This window comes from Lissotriton helveticus, chromosome 6 (assembly GCF_964261635.1).
Source record: "Lissotriton helveticus chromosome 6, aLisHel1.1, whole genome shotgun sequence".
Taxonomy (NCBI): domain Eukaryota; kingdom Metazoa; phylum Chordata; class Amphibia; order Caudata; family Salamandridae; genus Lissotriton; species Lissotriton helveticus.
In genome coordinates, this window is record NC_136067.1 from 1,313,206,870 (window position 1) to 1,313,223,862 (window position 16,993).

Sequence of the window (16,993 nt, forward strand, 5' to 3'; positions counted from 1 at the left end):
GAATCTCTTCTTGAACTCTGAAAGAGAGGGTGGGGTGCGGAGATGAAGCGGGTGGCCATTCCAGGATTCGGTACAGAGTTAGGAGAGGGAGTGACCTCCACTGTTGCATCGGCGGATATGGGGGGTGTGAGCGCAAGGGAGAGGAAGGAGGAGTGCAGGTGTCTGAAAGGTAGGTAAATGTTAATGCGCTGGTTGATGTATACTGGTCCTTGATCATGGAGGGCTTTGTATGTGTTGATCAGCATCTTGAATTGACATATCGTGACTGGGGAGCCAGAGGAGCTTCATGAGGTGGGGGGGTGGGGTGATGTGGGTCAGTTTGGTGAGGGCGAGGATGAGACTGGCCACAGCGTTCTGAATGATCTGCAGTCTCCTCAGGAGGTCATTGGTGATTCAGGCGTAGAGTGCGTTTCAGTAGTCCAGCAAGCTTGTGACCAGGGCTTAGATGATGGCTCATCTTGTGCTGATGGGGAGCCATTTGAAGATTTTCTGGAGCATGTGAGGAGTGAAGAAGCAGGCAGAAGAGAGTGGGGGAGGATGTATCCTTACTGGACTGGATCATCTCGTTCCTAGCCGGAAGAACCCAGAGAGTCCGACTCCCCCCTTTCTACTCAGAGCCCACCGAAGTCATCTGCGGCGTACCTCAAGGCTCCTCACTCAGTCCCACCCTCTTCAACGTCTACATGAGTCCCCTCGCCTCCATCGCACATCAACACAACCTCAACATCATCTCCTACGCCGACGACACTCAGCTAATCCTTTCCCTCACCAAAGACCCCCAACACCGCCAAAAACAACCTTCACGAAGGTATGAAAGAAGTAGCCGAATGGATGAAACAGAGCCGCTTAAAACTCAACTCAGACAAAACGGAGGTGCTCATCCTAGGATCCTCCCCCTCAGCTTGGGATGACTCCTGGTGGCCTTCCGCTTTGGGATCAGCGCCCACACCCACAAACCATGCACGTAACCTTGGCTTCATTCTAGACTCCTCTCTATCAATGTCCAGACAAGTCAACGCCGTATCGTCCTCCTGCTTCAACGTCCTTCGCATTCTCAAAAAGATCTTCCGCTGGATCCCCCTCGAAACAAGGAAAACTGTCACCCATGCACTGGTCACGAGTCGACTTGACTATGGCAACACACTCTACGCCGGAATTACAACAAAATTGCAGAAAAAGCTCCAGCGCATCCAAAACGCATCAGCGAGACTCATATTAGACCTCCCGAGCCAAGAGCACATCACCGGTCACCTAAAAAACCTCCATTGGCTTCCCGTCAACAAAAGAATTACTTTCCGCCTTCTTACCCACGCACACAAGGCCCTTTATAAGCTAGGACCCGAATGCCTCAACACTCGACTGTCCTTCTACTATCCCACCCGCCAACTAAGATCATCCAATCAAGCCCTCGCCGCAGTCCCGCGCATCCGAAAAACCACCATGGGTGGCAGATCCTTCTCCTTCCTGGCTGCCAAGACCTGGAACTCACTCCCCACCCACCTCCGCCTTACTCAGAATCACATCTCCTTCAGAAAAGAACTGAAAACATGGCTATTCGACAAACAATGAACCCCTCCCTCTAGCGCCTTGAGACCCTCTGGGTGAGTAGTGCGCTTTATAAATGCCTGAACTTGAACTTGAACTTACGGCTAGAGCCGTCGACCTCAAAGCTGGGTAACCTGGTTCGAGTCTCGGCAACGACGCTCAACACCCTGTGATTCTGGGTAAATCACTTGCCTGTGCCTAACAAAAAAAAATTAATGTGTTAGTCTGTAACAAAACTGGTGCTTATGTAAAGCGCTCTGATAGCCGATATCTTCGGATCTACTTCATGCTATATAAAACGCTAAAAAGAAAGACTGAGTTAATCGGGCTCTTCATTGTGAGTTTGCTGTCAAGGATGGTGCTATGGTTGCGGGCATAGTTCGGAGGGTCTCAAAGAGTTGTTCCAAGGGCAGATGTGGTTCCCGAAGATCAGAACCTCAGTTGTGTTGGTGCTGAATTTCATGCAGCTGTTTATCATCCAGTCAGCGATGCTCATCATGCATCTGTGGAAGTTGACTCTTGTGGTGGCAAATCTTCTGATAACTGATGAGCTGGGTGCCGTCTGCGTAGGATATGATGTTCAGTCACTGGGTGATGATGATGTTTGCACGGGGGTTTTATTTAGGTGTTGAAGAGGCTGAGGGATGACCCTTTACAGACACTGCGGATGATGCTCTTGGGGTTGGAGGTGAAAGGCTCTAGGCAGATCATCTGGGTTCTTCCGGTTAGGAAGGAGGCGATCCATTTAAGTGCGTCACCTTGGATTCCGATGTGATGAAACCTCTTCTAAGGTTTGTGGTTGGATTTGGTTTTGAATGCTGCTGAGAGGTCGAGTAGGATCTGGGCTTCAGTTTCTTCCAGGTCTAGGAGGGTTCTGATGTTGTCTGTGGCAGCGATCAGGCATCTCTTTGCTGAGATTGGTGCGGAATCCAAATTGGAGGGTGTCCAGCAGTTTGTTGTTTCCCATGTGTTCAGTGAGTTGAAGGTTGATGGATTTGCCAACGACTTTGGAGGGAAAAGGTAGCAGAGAGATGGGGCGCTAGCTTATGAGTCTATGGGGATCGGCAAACGGTTTCTAGAAAAACGGGTTAACCTCTACGTGATTCCATTCTTCTGGGAAGGTGGCTGTGGAGATTGCATGCGTTGAGGATTGAAGTGAGCTCTCTGCTGATCTCCTTGCTTCCGAGGTTAAAAATGTGGTGGGGCAGGAGTCCGTGGGTGATCCTGAGTGGAGAAATTCATGATGATTGTGGTGTTTACTGTGGTGAGCTGGTCCCTGCCGGTGAGTAGGTGGTCGAGGATAATGTCTGTGGGAACAAAGAGTGTGTCGAGGTCAGTTTTGTGAGTGTCAAGTTTCAGGCAGTTGCTTCTTATCCAGTCGGCGACACTCGTCATGCATCTGTGGAAGTTGGGTCTTGTGGTGGAGGGGTCTTGTGATAACAAGAGGTTGAGCTAGCTGTCGCCTACGTAGGCTATGATGTTCAGTCCATGGGTTGTGACAACGCTGGTCCATGGGATTTTGTAGCTGTTGAAGTGAGCGTGGCTGAGGAATGAGCCTTGAGGGACGCCACAGATGATGGATGCTCTGGGGGTCCTAGGTGAAAGGAGGTATGCGTATCCTCTGGGTTCTTCTGATGAAGTAGGTGATATATATGTATGCAATTAAATGCTGTCCTGACAAAGGTGGAGTTAAAGCTCTTGGCCTACTGAAAGGCTGCGTTGACTAACAAAAGATTACTATTCACACTGTGCATGTTATTCTAATAAAACAGTATTTCACAAACTATTCATTGATGTTAAACTACCAGAACACAGTCACAATGGAGGAATGTCTTCCACTCCATGCTTCGGATAACAGGTACCAGGGAAACACAGTACAGCTTCAAACTTACAGCCTCGCCCCCCATCACTCTACCATGCGAACGCCACCATTTCCCTTTACAATAACAGGATTATCCTAATTCAAGCTTCGGATCACAACTTAGCCAAGATGGATAATACCTTCCCGACCCTCAAGACAGCTTTTAATTTCAAGTCTTCTCCTTCCCCCTTAAAACATGATCTTACAAACATTATCAATCTCTGATCCCTTCTCAGGCCTGGGGTGACCAAATCTGATCATAACCCCCCTCACTCAAGAAGCGACCTCGGTTCCATCCAGTCCCCTGACTTAGTATCATTAGCACCTACACAGCCTACATCACCTACAAACCAAGCAGCCTACAGTCCCTCACACCTCTCCGGGCTCTAGACGGATCCAAAACTGGATCTCTTGCTGAGGATCCCTCTCCATACTCCTCACCCCTTTCTTCCTTTGGGGGACCTCTCTGCTTGATCTACCCTAACACGCCCCTTTCTCTGCCCTCATCACATCTGCCACACACAAACCCTATCACCCGCCATTCACCACCGGCTCCTATCCTCTCCTTAACAGAGACTCAACAAGACCACACTGCCTCATGCACTCCCTTATGCCCCCTTGGTACCCACAGCAACCACTGAAGGACCCCCCCCCCCCCCCCTGAACCACCCACACAACCCTTATCCAACTAGCAAAAACCAGATTGGGCCGCTCGTCTTGATGAGATCTTGTGTCACCTGCATCTTCTCACAAAAGAATTCAGAGAACTGGAGGCCATTACTATCGAACATCTTCCCCTTACTCAGCACACTTAGATCACAAGGGAACCAAACTAGTGTCCATATTGACACAATTCCTTCCCCGGTCACACACACTTTTCCCAACACCTTGAAAACTTCACTCCTTCCAAAAGCCTCCTCTTGCCCCAGAAGATTTAAGTACTATCCATCGTCAAGTGAGATCCTTGATCTACTCGTATCTTATTCACTCTCCCTATGCTCTGACAAGTCCCTACCGGGTCAAATCCAAACTAGCCACGCCAATCCTGACAGAGAACCGGTCTACAATCCCAGAGTTATAAATAGCGAAAACCTCAAGCGGGTTAACATCCTCCAGACTTCTACTCCCCATTTGACTGATCAACTGCAATGCTTACTTCTCAATAGCAGATCAGCTAGTGAACACACCACCGATATCTATGATCTCATCCTTACTAACGAACTGGATATCATTATCCTCACAGAAACGTGGCTGAATTGCTCCTCCTCTCCTTCCCTTGACCTTCTAGTCCCACCTAATTATAACATAATTCGTATGGACAGATCTTTGAAACAAGGTGGAGAAATAGCCTGTATGTACAGAAACACACTCTCGGTCTCACAATCAGACCCCACCCTCATCGCCTGTGAATATCTATGCATCACCATTTCGTGCAAAACCCGCCAGTTCTGCAAATTACATACATTCTACCACCCCAGGAGACAATCTTCCCTTCATTGAGCACGTAATGGAAATCATCTCTTCCAATGACGACCCTCTAGTTTCCCTAATCCTCTTGGGGGACTTTAACCTACATTGGTCTAACCCTAATGATCACATAGTGAATTCCTTCCTTTTGGATCAAGAACTGACACAATTCTGTCATAACTCAACTCACAACAGGGGTGAAACTCTGGACCTCATAATAGCTAACTGTAACACCACCACACTGGACTCCATTACCCCTTGCGATTGGACCGACCACTACTACATCCTCTTCTTCATTAACGGGAAGGTGTCGGTAAAGAGGGTCCAGCCCATGAAAACAAAGCAAAAGAAAAGGAAACTCTGAAATATAAACACTGAAGAACTAGCTACCCGCTGTAAAAATGCCTTGTCTCCCCAGGCAGACTTAAAGGATGTTGTTCATATCCTCACCGATTTTTGTGACTCCTCTATTTCTAGTGTCATGGATGCTATAGCCCCTTTACGGCACAAAATGTCTCGCACAAAATTTCCAAACCATGGTTTAACTCCAACCTAAACTCGGAATGCCGGAAATTGAGGGTGGCAGATTAATCATGGAGATCCATACCATCCACCGAAAATGTAATTCTTCTTAGAACCATCAGGAATTCCTACAACAAAAAAAATCAAAGACTGCTAAAGCCGACTTCTTCAGATCCCAACTGAATCAAGCTAACAACCGCCCTAAGAAACTTCTTGAACTCAATAAACAACAATAGGTCAAGGCACCATACCGCCATGACTTTGGTGACGGCTCTCCAACGTGTGACGATTTAGCTGCCCTCTTCTCCCAGAAAACTAACAGCATCAATTTGAACATTGAATCAAAGAGAGCTCTTCTCCCAGTTGATGAAACCTCAGCCCCACTCACCCACCAAGAGCTACTAAGGCCCCCTAGTTTAAGCCTAAGAAACAATGCATCCTGGCACACCTTTACTCACCTCCGTGAAACTGACATTTACAACACTCTTGCAATTAGTCTAACCACTTCAGTGACCCTCTCCCACCTCCCTACTTCAAGGAAATAAAAACCTTCATCCTCCCCTTATGATCCAAGATAGTCAACGCTTCACTAGTGCAAGGCACGATCCCCGACTGTCTAAAAATAGCACAGGTTTCCACCATTCTAAAAAAAACTTAATGCAGACACCTCTGAGATGAACAACTTCCGTCCCATTTCCAACATCCCCACTCTGGCAAACTTCTTGACAGATGTGTGCTAACTCAACTCTTTTCACATATTGAGAAATTCCAATTGTTGGATCATCATCAATCTGATTTCAGGAGAGTGCACAGCACCGATTCTGCACTCACGCACATCCTGGACAACATCTTAAAGTTCCTAGACCTTAGTTCCTAGATTTTGCTTATTGATCCTCCTTGACTAATTTTCTGCCTTCGACACTGTGAACCATAACAAACTACTTTCTACTCTAGAACACAGGGTGGGCTTCTCAGGATCAGTATTAAATTGGTTCTCTTCCTTCCTTCAAAACAGATCACAAAGAATCAAGATGAATCATTCTCTTTCTCAGCCCTGTACAGTAACTATGGGGGTTCCACAGGGGTTCGCCCTATCACCCATACTGTTTAAGTTGTTCTTGGAACCATTAGCAAATGCCTTGTACTCCGCAAACATTCTTTTTCATATGTATGCGGATGACACTCAACTTTATATGAAAATCACCTCCCCAGAAGACATCTCACTGAACTCAATCCTAATCTCGTTCCTTGCCGGAAGAACCCAGAGAGTCCGCCTTCCCCGTTTCAGATCAGAGGCCACCGAAGTCATTTGCGGCGTTCCACAAGGATCATCACTCAGTCCCACCCTCTTCAACGTATACATGAGTCCCCTCGCATCCATCGCACGCCAACACAACCTCAACATCATCTCCTACGCAGACGACACCCAGCTGATCATCTCCCTCACCAAAGACCCAAACATCGCCAAAATCAACTTACACCAAGGAATGAAAGAAGTAGTCGAGTGGATGAAGATTAGTCGTTTAAAACTCAACTCGGACAAAACGGAAGTCCTCGTCTTAGGATCATCCCCGTCTGCCTGGTACAACTCATGGTGGCCACCGGCCCTGGGAACCGCACCCACACCTACGGACCATGCACGTAACCTGGGCTTCATCCTAGACTCCTCCCTCTCGATGACCAGACAAGTCAACGCCGTCTCATCATCATGCTTCAACATCCTACGCATGCTTAAAAAAATCTTCCGATGGATCCCCACAGAAACAAGAAAGACGGTCACTCACGCATTGGTCACTAGCCGATTGGACTATGGAAACACCCTTTACGCAGGTACCACTGCCAAACTACAGAAAAAACTCCAACACATCCAAAACGCCTCAGCCAGACTCATACTGGAAATCTCTCGACAAGCTCACATTTTCAACCACCTGAAGGATCTCCACTGGCTCCCTGTCAACAAGAGAATAACGTTCCGCCTCCTCACCCACGCACACAAAGCCCTATACGACCTAGGTCCCGACTGCCTCAACACGCGACTATCCTTCTACACCCCCCCCCCGCCAGCTACGATCGTCCAATCAAGCCTTCGCCGCAATTCCGAGAATTCACAGATCCACCATGGGAGGTAGATCCTTCTCCTACCTGGCGGCCAAGACCTGGAACTCTCTCCCAACCCACCTTCGCCTTACCCAGAACCACCTCTTCTTCAGAAAGCAACTAAAAATCTGGATATTTGACAAGTAAAACACCTCCCACAAGCGCCTTGAGACCCTCTGGGTGAGTAGTGCGCTATACAAATTTTGGAACTTGAACTTGAACTAATGAACACTCAAAATTGGCTCACTGACAACTACCTCATGCTCAACACATCCAAAACTGAATCCCTTCTCATCGCTCCCCCTAATCACATTCCCAAGATTGACCTTTGGATGAAACACCTCACCGCCTTCGACTGTTCCCCTCACATTATTCATTCATCTAAATCCCTCGGTATCATGCTAGACATGCACTTGAATATCAAGAACCACATCAACAGTGCAACCGAGGGAGCTAAACATCAGTTGAGTTTACTAAGGATTCTCAAACCATTTCTTCCACAGAAATACTTCAAATTGGCGGTACAAGCTCTAGTTCTGCCAAGACTAGACTACGGTAGTTATGCGCTTTGTAGTCTCCCCAAACAGAGCCTGGCCCCACTAAGGGCTTCCCTTAATGCCGCAGCTAGACTGATTACTGGGGCAAAAAGAAAAGAACACAAATCCCCAGCCCTAAAATCCCTAAAGTGGTTACCCTACGAGGCCAGAATTCAGTTAAAAATTGCCTGCATGACACACTTGCCCTTCATTTCAAGACCCCCATCTATCTGGCTCAAAAACTACAACTATCGGGGGGCCGCAGAGCATCACAAAGTGCAAGTACAATGCTCCTGAAACCGCAGATTTTCCCCAAAAAGAGATGGAGTAACGGGCCTTCTCTGGCATTTCCAAAGATTTGGAACTCTTCCTCCGAAATCCTTACAATCTCCTCCACTGCTTCCTTCAAAAAGGAAGTGAAAAAAATCCTAATGCTAAAGTTGCTGCCCGATTAGGCCTTGGCTACTAGACTCTATTACTGCCTGCTATTCGGTCATCTTGATTGACTTGTGCCATGGTTGTATACCTGGGAATAACATTGTTAATATGCATTGTGCATTGTACATTCATATGTTCAAATGTTCCTCACCCATTACTGTACCCTTATGTGAAGAGTTCCGATACCTACAGGAGTTTTGCACACGTCTTGCATAATTATGTGACGATTATTTTGCCTCCCAATACTGTATCCCTCTTACCCAAAAGTGTGAAGCGCTCTGATACCCATAAGGGTCACGTTTGCGCTATACAAAACTTTATAAATGAAAAATAAACTAAATCTAGATAAAGAATGGAGATAGATTTGAGAACATGTTATCAGAGGGTGTAATGTCTGAATATGTAATTGGTTTCAGAGTTGTAAATATATATATATATATATATATATCATACACGGTTATTTATAAAGATCTGAAAATGTATATGATGATTTTTTATGAATAATATTTTTGTTATGAAATTTCAATGAAATTAAGATTTCCATATGCATGCAGAATCCATACTATACCAATCTCGTAAACTATAATTTTGCAGTTTGCTACAATTAACCTTTACTTAAAGAGGAATAGTGCTTTGTTCGTTATATGGTTGTAATTTTAAGAGCCATCAAAGCAGTACATCTAGTTTTTCTTGATATTCCTAAAGAAGATTTCTTCTTCTATAAACGCTGTCCTCATGTTACATTATTTTGAAACTGGTAAGACCCATTCAGCAGGACCACCACAACGGTGGTGGTTTGGCAATGCAAAAGAAAAGCCTTTAAGCATTAGTATTAAACCAGAGAGCACTGATTTTTACCTAGGTACTGCTTTCTTAAGTACCCCCACTATTTGAATAAGTAATTAAATGAAATACTTCTCTAAAGGAAAATAGAAATACTGGTTCACATCTTCCCAAACCAATATTTTCCATGGACATACGATGTTGAGAAGCCATCTTTTGCTAGCTATGAAGGTCTCTAGGATGGGTTATGGGGATCCAGCTATGTGGTGAATTCTAAAGCAAAGCTGAGTAGGGAATGAGGAAGCACCAGAAGTTATCCGATCAGTGTGAGTTCTCCCTAAAAGACATTAAATACCCATGTGTAAAAATATGCTGTTAGTGCTAACCTTGGGACTGTTTCCTCTCTCCCCCCCCTCATTTCTGAGGTATGAATATCACTATACGGCCACAGAGAGGTCCTGGTTCAATTGCCACATTCTGATTCTGAATAACACTCAAACCTGAAGTTCCTATAGGGAACTTGTTTCAAAGTGTAGTAAAGGTACAGCTGTTCAGAGCTGCGAAATATAATAAAAGGATGTTGAACCTTTGCCCAGAAGCCAGTTGTATGGCTCATCTTTGAGTTCAAACCTAAATGGGGGAGGGGGTGCTTGGATTTCCACCCATCTTTAGTCCGCTCAGATTTTCTTTTGCTTTTGATCACCTTGTTTTTGGACCTCTACTGTGGGAGACTCTCGCTTCTTGAGTCTCACTGACAGTAATTTCCTGCTAATTGTGCTGAGGGTATTTACCGCCAAGGTTTGCCTTTTAAGATAAGGCCTCTACTGTGCAGCTAGAGTAAGAGGCACTGGGCTGGTTGCACGTGAATATGTGTGCACGTGTATACGGGCTGCTTGTGTGAGACTACCATAATACGTACAGATAGCTTGGCACAGAAGGGACATGTTGGTCGAAGTGCTGACCTGGGGTAAGCATGATGGTACTAGTGGGCATATATAGATGTCAGTTGAGCTTTCCCGCAAATCTATAATCCTTCACTGTATTATACACATAGGTTAAATCTGCCTTAAAGTGTATTTTGTCTCCTCTTAGGCCTACTAAGTCCAACGAGGTGTCAAACTGGGGTGGAAAATGCACATCGAGTTTGAATAATCAGTAGCATACGTGTGCATACCAGGGGCTATCAAGAAGTATCCTATTTCTCTGGCACATCTCATAATTATATTCCTAATCTTTTCTGCTGTAAGTCCTGAGCTCCTGAGACGGAAAGCCGGGAGCGTGTCTCGTTTTAAAACTGTTTGCTTTTAAATATTTGCACTGTTTGTCATTCAATACTGCTGCCCAACACTTACCTATCTCGCTTCTACCTAACTCCGGTTGCACAGCGGATTTAGCACTGCTCCGACCCCCCAACTTAAAAATCTAGTGCCGCCATTTCGGCGAGCCCGGAGGCCACGCCCCCGGCCGCCGCCCTACTTAGAGGCACTGACTGCAAGCGCCAGACCTGTAAGTCCTGAGCTCCTGAGGCGGAAAGACGGGAGCGTGTCTCGTTTTAAAACGGTTTATTTTTAAATATTTGCACTGTTTGTCATTCAATACTGCTGCCCAACACTTACCTATCTCGCTTCTACCTAACTCCGGTTGCACAGCGGATTTAGCGCTGCTCCTACCCCCCAACTTAAAAATCTAGCGCCGCCATCTCGGCGCGCCCAGAGGCCACGCCCCCCGGCCTGCCGCTCCATCTATCCATAAAATATGTGCTTTTTCCGGACGCGCAGCGGGCACGCCGTTTGCGCGCCGAAGGTGCGCCAAAGGTAAGCCTGTCTGCGCCCGTCCGCGTCTGGTTGGGGCCAGGGGCCCCTCACTATGCCCAGATTATTCAATATTCATCCGAGCAGCTGATCTACCTCCAAGGCTCGTGGCCTCTGGACGACACCGGGACAGCACGAATCAACAGCCTGGGTTTGGCAGCCCCGCGCTCCTTTCCCCTCTCACCCACTTACCCTCTCCCCTCACCATCGGTCCCTGTCCTGACCTACCGGCTCTTCCTGCTCCCACCACCTTATCCGCCTATTATCTCAACACCAGGTCAGCAGTCAAGCACTGCCACAAACTCTTCATCTTACTGGACCTGTACAAACCCGATCTCCTATTTCTCACAGAGACCTGGTTCTGCGACAACTCCCTTCCCTCTCTACTAGCCGCGCTCCCAGCCTCATACTATGCCTTACGTGCCGATCGTCCTTCTGGCAAACTGGGTGGCGGTGTCGCTCTCATTGCCCGCAAAGAAATTTCCTTTCAAACCCTAGTCTTCCCCTCCATCGCCTCATCTGACTTCTTAGTCGCTCGATCACTTTCTTTTGCAACCCCGCTTACCTGCCTTCTTATGTACCGTCCTCCCCCACCCTCCCATCTCTTCCTTCCTAGCTTCCAAGACCTGGTGGCTACTCTAGCAGTTACTAATTCTTCAATCCTGGTGCTAGGAGACTTTAACTTTTGGCCTTCAGACCCGGCCGAATGCTCCACATCAAAAGAATTTTCGGAAACCCTTTGTTCCCTTAACTTCGCCCCTCACGTTCACTCCCCCACCCATATCCAGGGACACATCCATGATCAGATTTGGACCCTGAACTGCCCAGTAACCTCTCTGTCTACCTCCCCTTGCACTTGGTCCGACCATTTCTTGATCTCTTTTTCCCTATCTCTTAGTCCAGCCCCCAAGCCCTTTCTTCCCAAAAACATCTAGGCGCGCTCCTGGAAGCATGTAGATGTGGCCTCTCTATCCGCCATTCTCTCTGCCTCCAGCCCAGACTTTCACGGTCTGTTGTCATCCGCGCAAGCCGACTCCCTCAACCTATGGCTTCGATCAGGCTGCGACTCTGTCGCCCCCCTAAGGCGGGTGTCATCCAGACGCACCAATGACGCAAACCGCTGGTTTAACGAGGAACACAAGGTCCTAAAGCTCAGGGTTCGTCGTGCTGAGCGAACCTGGAGGCGGGATTATTGCCCGAACCTTAAAAACCAATATAGCACCCTTCTGGCCTTGTACAAAAAATCAATCTTGGCGACCAAGACTGCCCATTTTTCCTCCAAAATCCTAACTGCCGAAAATCAGCCCAGAGAAATCTTCTCCATCGTGCACGATCTTGCCTACTCTGACAGTGCTACTCTCAAACCAGCTCCTTCCCAGTCCTTATGTGATTCCCTCAACTCCTTCTTCCTAGACAAAATTTCCAATATCAAAGCAGAAATCCCCCCCCCCTTTCTTCCTTTGTTGACCCTCAGATTCCCCCAGTCTCGGCTCGCCTTGATTCCCTGCCCCCTCTTACAAAAGAATCTTTCCTCTCCCTCCTGCCCTTGGTCAAATCAGGTTCCCCTCTGGATCCCTGCCCCACTCATATCCTGAAACAGATCTTTTCTGCCTGTGTCTTGCCCCCTCTTAACTTCCTTAATAGCTCATTGTCACAGGGCATTGTCACTCCATCTCTCAAATCGGCCATCATCCTTCCCATTCTTAAAAAACCCGGCGCCGACCCTTCCGCTCTTGAAAATTATCACCCCATCTCTTTATTGCCCTTTCTGGGGAAGGTACTAGAGCGCCATGTGACCAGAGCACTTGGCACCTTTGTGGAGGAGAACAGGGTATTGCCCCCCGTCAGGCGGGCTTCCGCCCGCACACTCCACGGAGTCTGTAGTGTTATCGGTCCTTGACAACCTCAGAGAGGGCATGGACACCAACCACCCCCAGGCCCTGGTCCTCCTCGATCTCTCCGCCGCCTTCGACACGGTTGACCACTCCATCTTACTGTCCCGTGTCAGGGCGGCGGGGATTGGGGGCTCGGCCTTGGTCTGGCTGTCCTCCTTCCTGAGGGACCACACCCAGGCGGTACGCCTGGGTGACTATTCGGCAGACTTCCGTGCAGTACATTAAGGAGTTCCCCAGGGCTCCTCCCTTTCCCCTCTGTTATTTAATTTGTACATTGCCCCCCTCATTTATGCTCTTCAACAGATGGAGGTCTCCGTCTACAACTATGCGGATGACCTCCAGCTCATTTTTTCTTTATCCACCTCCCCCGAGTCCATGTCTAACTTCCAATCGGTGATGCTTTTTATCCAGGACTGGATGAACTACAACCACCTGAAGTTAAACCCCCACAAGACGGAGCTGATCCTGACAGGTGGTTGCTCCAGTCCCTGGACCCCTCTCTTCTGGCCCCCTTCCTTGGGTTCTCCCCCCCCCCTCTTAATCTGTTAAAACCCTCGGATTCAAACTAAACGATCAACTCACTCTTCGCTCCCAAGTCAGCTCTGTGGTGTCCTCTTCCTTTCTTTCACTTCGTACCATTCGCAAAGTTTCCCGTTTTTTTTCCTTCTCTGCCCTTAAGCTCATAGTCCTGGCAATGGTAACCTCTCGCCTGGATTATGGCAATGCCCTTTACTGTGGCATGCCCGCCTACAGCATGAGACGTCTCCAGCTGGTCCAAAACCAGGCGGCTCGCCTGGTCTTCAACTTGGCCAAATCCCATCATGTCACTCCCCTCCTCAAGTCCCTACACTGGCTTCCTATCCGTGAACGAGCCCAGTTCAAGCTGGGCTGCATCACCTTTCAGGCTCGGGCCGGCGTAGCCCCTGCCTTTATCTCTTCTGAAATTAAACCCTACGTCCCTGTCAGGGAGCTACGCTCATCTGCCCAACAATTGCTCGCAGTTCCTCGCTTTAAGCGCAAAAAGTGGGGTGGCACGAAATTTTCTACACTCGCCCCTGCTTTTTGGAACTCCCTCCCGGCCCACCTCAGATCCTGCCCCCAATACACACTCTTCCGTAAGGCCCTAAAAACGTTTCTCTTTTCTCAACCTTTTTCCCAATAAACCGTTTCTATCTACTCTCCTTTGCCTCCTGCCCTCTTGGGCTCAGCACCTTATAGCGCCAAGAAACCGCCAGGTGTACGTGCGCTCAATAAATAATTTTAAACTCAAACTCTTTTATCCCCTTGCTGGGTTAAGTCAATTTTTTGGCTCCTCAGCAGAAGTAACCCAGGCCTTACCACACAAAGGGAGCCATAATCAATGATTGACTCAGTTCCTGAAAAGGAAGTGGTGGAGAGGAAATTCTGAATCTGATAATTATCTGTCACACTGCACCCAGGCTGGGACAGTCAAGGCCTTCTGAACATTAGAGGGATTCCAGGTGTTTGAAGTCAAACATAGGAGGGAATCCTCTTTGAGGTTTGGTAGGGAAGGAAGTGATGCGGAGTCCCTCATAGGAGCTCTTCACAGAGAAAACTTGATGTGTCATTTTAGATTAGCCAAGGAGGTTTGGGACAGGGAAGGAGGGATGATGTGTCAGACTAAGATGAGCTAGAGGTACTTGGCATCTGGAACGTTCTGTCCACACTATTAAACCCTGTACAAGGGAGAAACAGTGAGCAAGCCCCTGGTCCTGGGAGACACTGTCAGCAGAATCACTGACTGCTGGCAAGATAAGCCCCTTGTTTGACTAAAGACCTTGCCTGCAGCTGCCCCCCAAAGGATATAGGTCTCTCCAAGGTCAGTGGCCCTGACCACCTTATTCTCCTGAGCACCAGTTGGGGAAAATTCTGGACTCCTCTGCCACCCCAAGTGCCCTGCAAGACTACCTGGAGGCTCTAGGGCTTGTGAGCATGAGCAGAATGGTGTTCTGCTGGCTAGGAGTGGTGGGCTGTGCAGGAAGCCTTCACCAGCAGAAGAGTAAAAGACTGGCATACAGAGCCAGGTAAACCAGCTTTATGCAAAGTGTGCCTGTTTAAAATTACAGGGCTTGTTAAAATTGCTTCGGGCGGCTAGGGTTCACCACCAGGAGTAAAGTGAGTTGAAGATATTTAAAATCGGGCAAATGGAGCAAGAGTTTTTCAACCTGGAAGCCTTGCCCATTTAAACATACCTACGAGTGACGAAGCGATTGACGCTCCACCAAGACTTAATTTTATTACCCCGGGGTTGGTGCAGTGCGTTATGGAGGAAGGGGAATGCGTTGAGGCCCCCCCTCAATGTAATAATGTCAGCTCAAGGGAACTCATCCCTTGGGGCCCAACACAAAAAGAAAAAGGCCTGTCTGGGCTAGTCCTCCATCGTGGGTTCCAGTAACCCATCCCTGGGACCCAGAACCAGGAAAGCCCCAGGCACTGTTCCCACCCCCTTTGCCAGTTTGGGGATGGCGTGGGTTGCTCAGTCTGCAACCTTCTTCCTGAGCAGCTGGACCGTATGTTGTGTGAGTGAAAATGCCAGCTCCTGCGCCAGCACCATACAGTGTCTGCCAGATGTGGAGCTTGCAGACAGTGTGTAACTGGCTTTTCTGCGCTGGCCCAACACGTCGGTTGAGGCTTTATGTGCCCAGACTAAAAGGAAACATCTGGCACAAAGTATCACAGCGGGAGAACCAGCTGCTAAAATATTCACTTCTCTGGCTGAAACACCCCATAATGGATTTTAGGGGATACCAGCTCCTTGTCTGGGAGGGTGGCAATGTCCTTAATCACACATTCATCAAAAGGCCCATCATGCAATTTCAACTGAGCGAGACCGTTGCCAGCCGCCTATGATAACGCATGACACAAATATGTGTGTGAGGCTTCCACTTCCATAAGAATTATTTTCTGTCATGTTCTGACAGCAGTGTTCTGATCTCCCTACTGTGGATGTGAACTTGTTAAACCAAATAGAAAAACAGTTAACTGACATACAGTGGCTACACTTCCCCCTGCCCCCTTGTGAGTTAGAAATATAATTCACTTAAGACAAGACACTTATCAATTGGGAGACAGACAATCTGAAACTAAGAAGAGCATTTTGGATGTGGCAGACAAGACTTGGGAGCACACTCAGTCTTTGACAATTTTATCAGGAACACTAAAAAACACAAAAAGAAAGTGGTTGATTTGGAGTACAGGTTGAGGCTTAACAACATGCATCTTTTGGGGCTCCACAAAAATATCGGAAAATATCTGTTGGAGTCTGAGATATTGATGATCCCTAAAATGTTTGAAGACACTGAGTCAGTCTGGAGACTCTGGATCCACAGGGCACACCAGACTACTGTGCATCGACAGCTGCCTTTTACACTGTCGCCAATGATGATGCAGAAACTGTGATGTAGAGATAAGATGCTCCTCCACAAAAAAGTAGAAATAAATCACATACAATTAGTTTTGCATTTGTTTTTACCCAGACTACAGTGAATCCAGACCCAGCGAAACTTTAAGGACTTAAAAACCTAAACTCTGCAACAGATATCCCACATGCCTTTCTCCTTCCGACCTGTTTGTGCATCACCATGAAAGGCAGGAAAACTGCTTTGATAAACTAGATAAAGCATTCCATTACACCAAAATATGGCATCTCCTGTATTTGAGTGATAAACGACTGCCCCAGCCAGGTGTCAAGTGTGAGTTTGTGACTCTAATAGCAACCTAAAAGGCGAAGAAATGCTCACACCTAAATAACTACATGAAGGGCTTAACTAATTATTTGACATAAAATCCTCCTTCAAACTGCCTGGGCTGGATGTCCAAGTCCCCTGAGGGAGCTATATTGAACCACCCCCCTGGCATACATCCTGAAGCCCCATACCCCAGAGGCCTTGGACATTCCGTTCCGCATTGAGGCAGGCGGCCAAAGGCGTGTCCATCCCACATAGCGGCATTTACTCGAGGGTAAGATAGCGGTACCTGTCTGAACTGGATGAGGGCCCTTGTGGAGGTGAAGGGGGG

General features: G+C 47.7%; 1 protein-coding gene across 1 annotated transcript in view; it reads left to right on the forward strand.

The window, feature by feature from the left end:
- Positions 1-16,993, forward strand: part of MTRF1L (mitochondrial translation release factor 1 like) — a 265,821-nt gene that overhangs the window by 147,499 nt on the left and 101,329 nt on the right. The window lies entirely within an intron of this gene.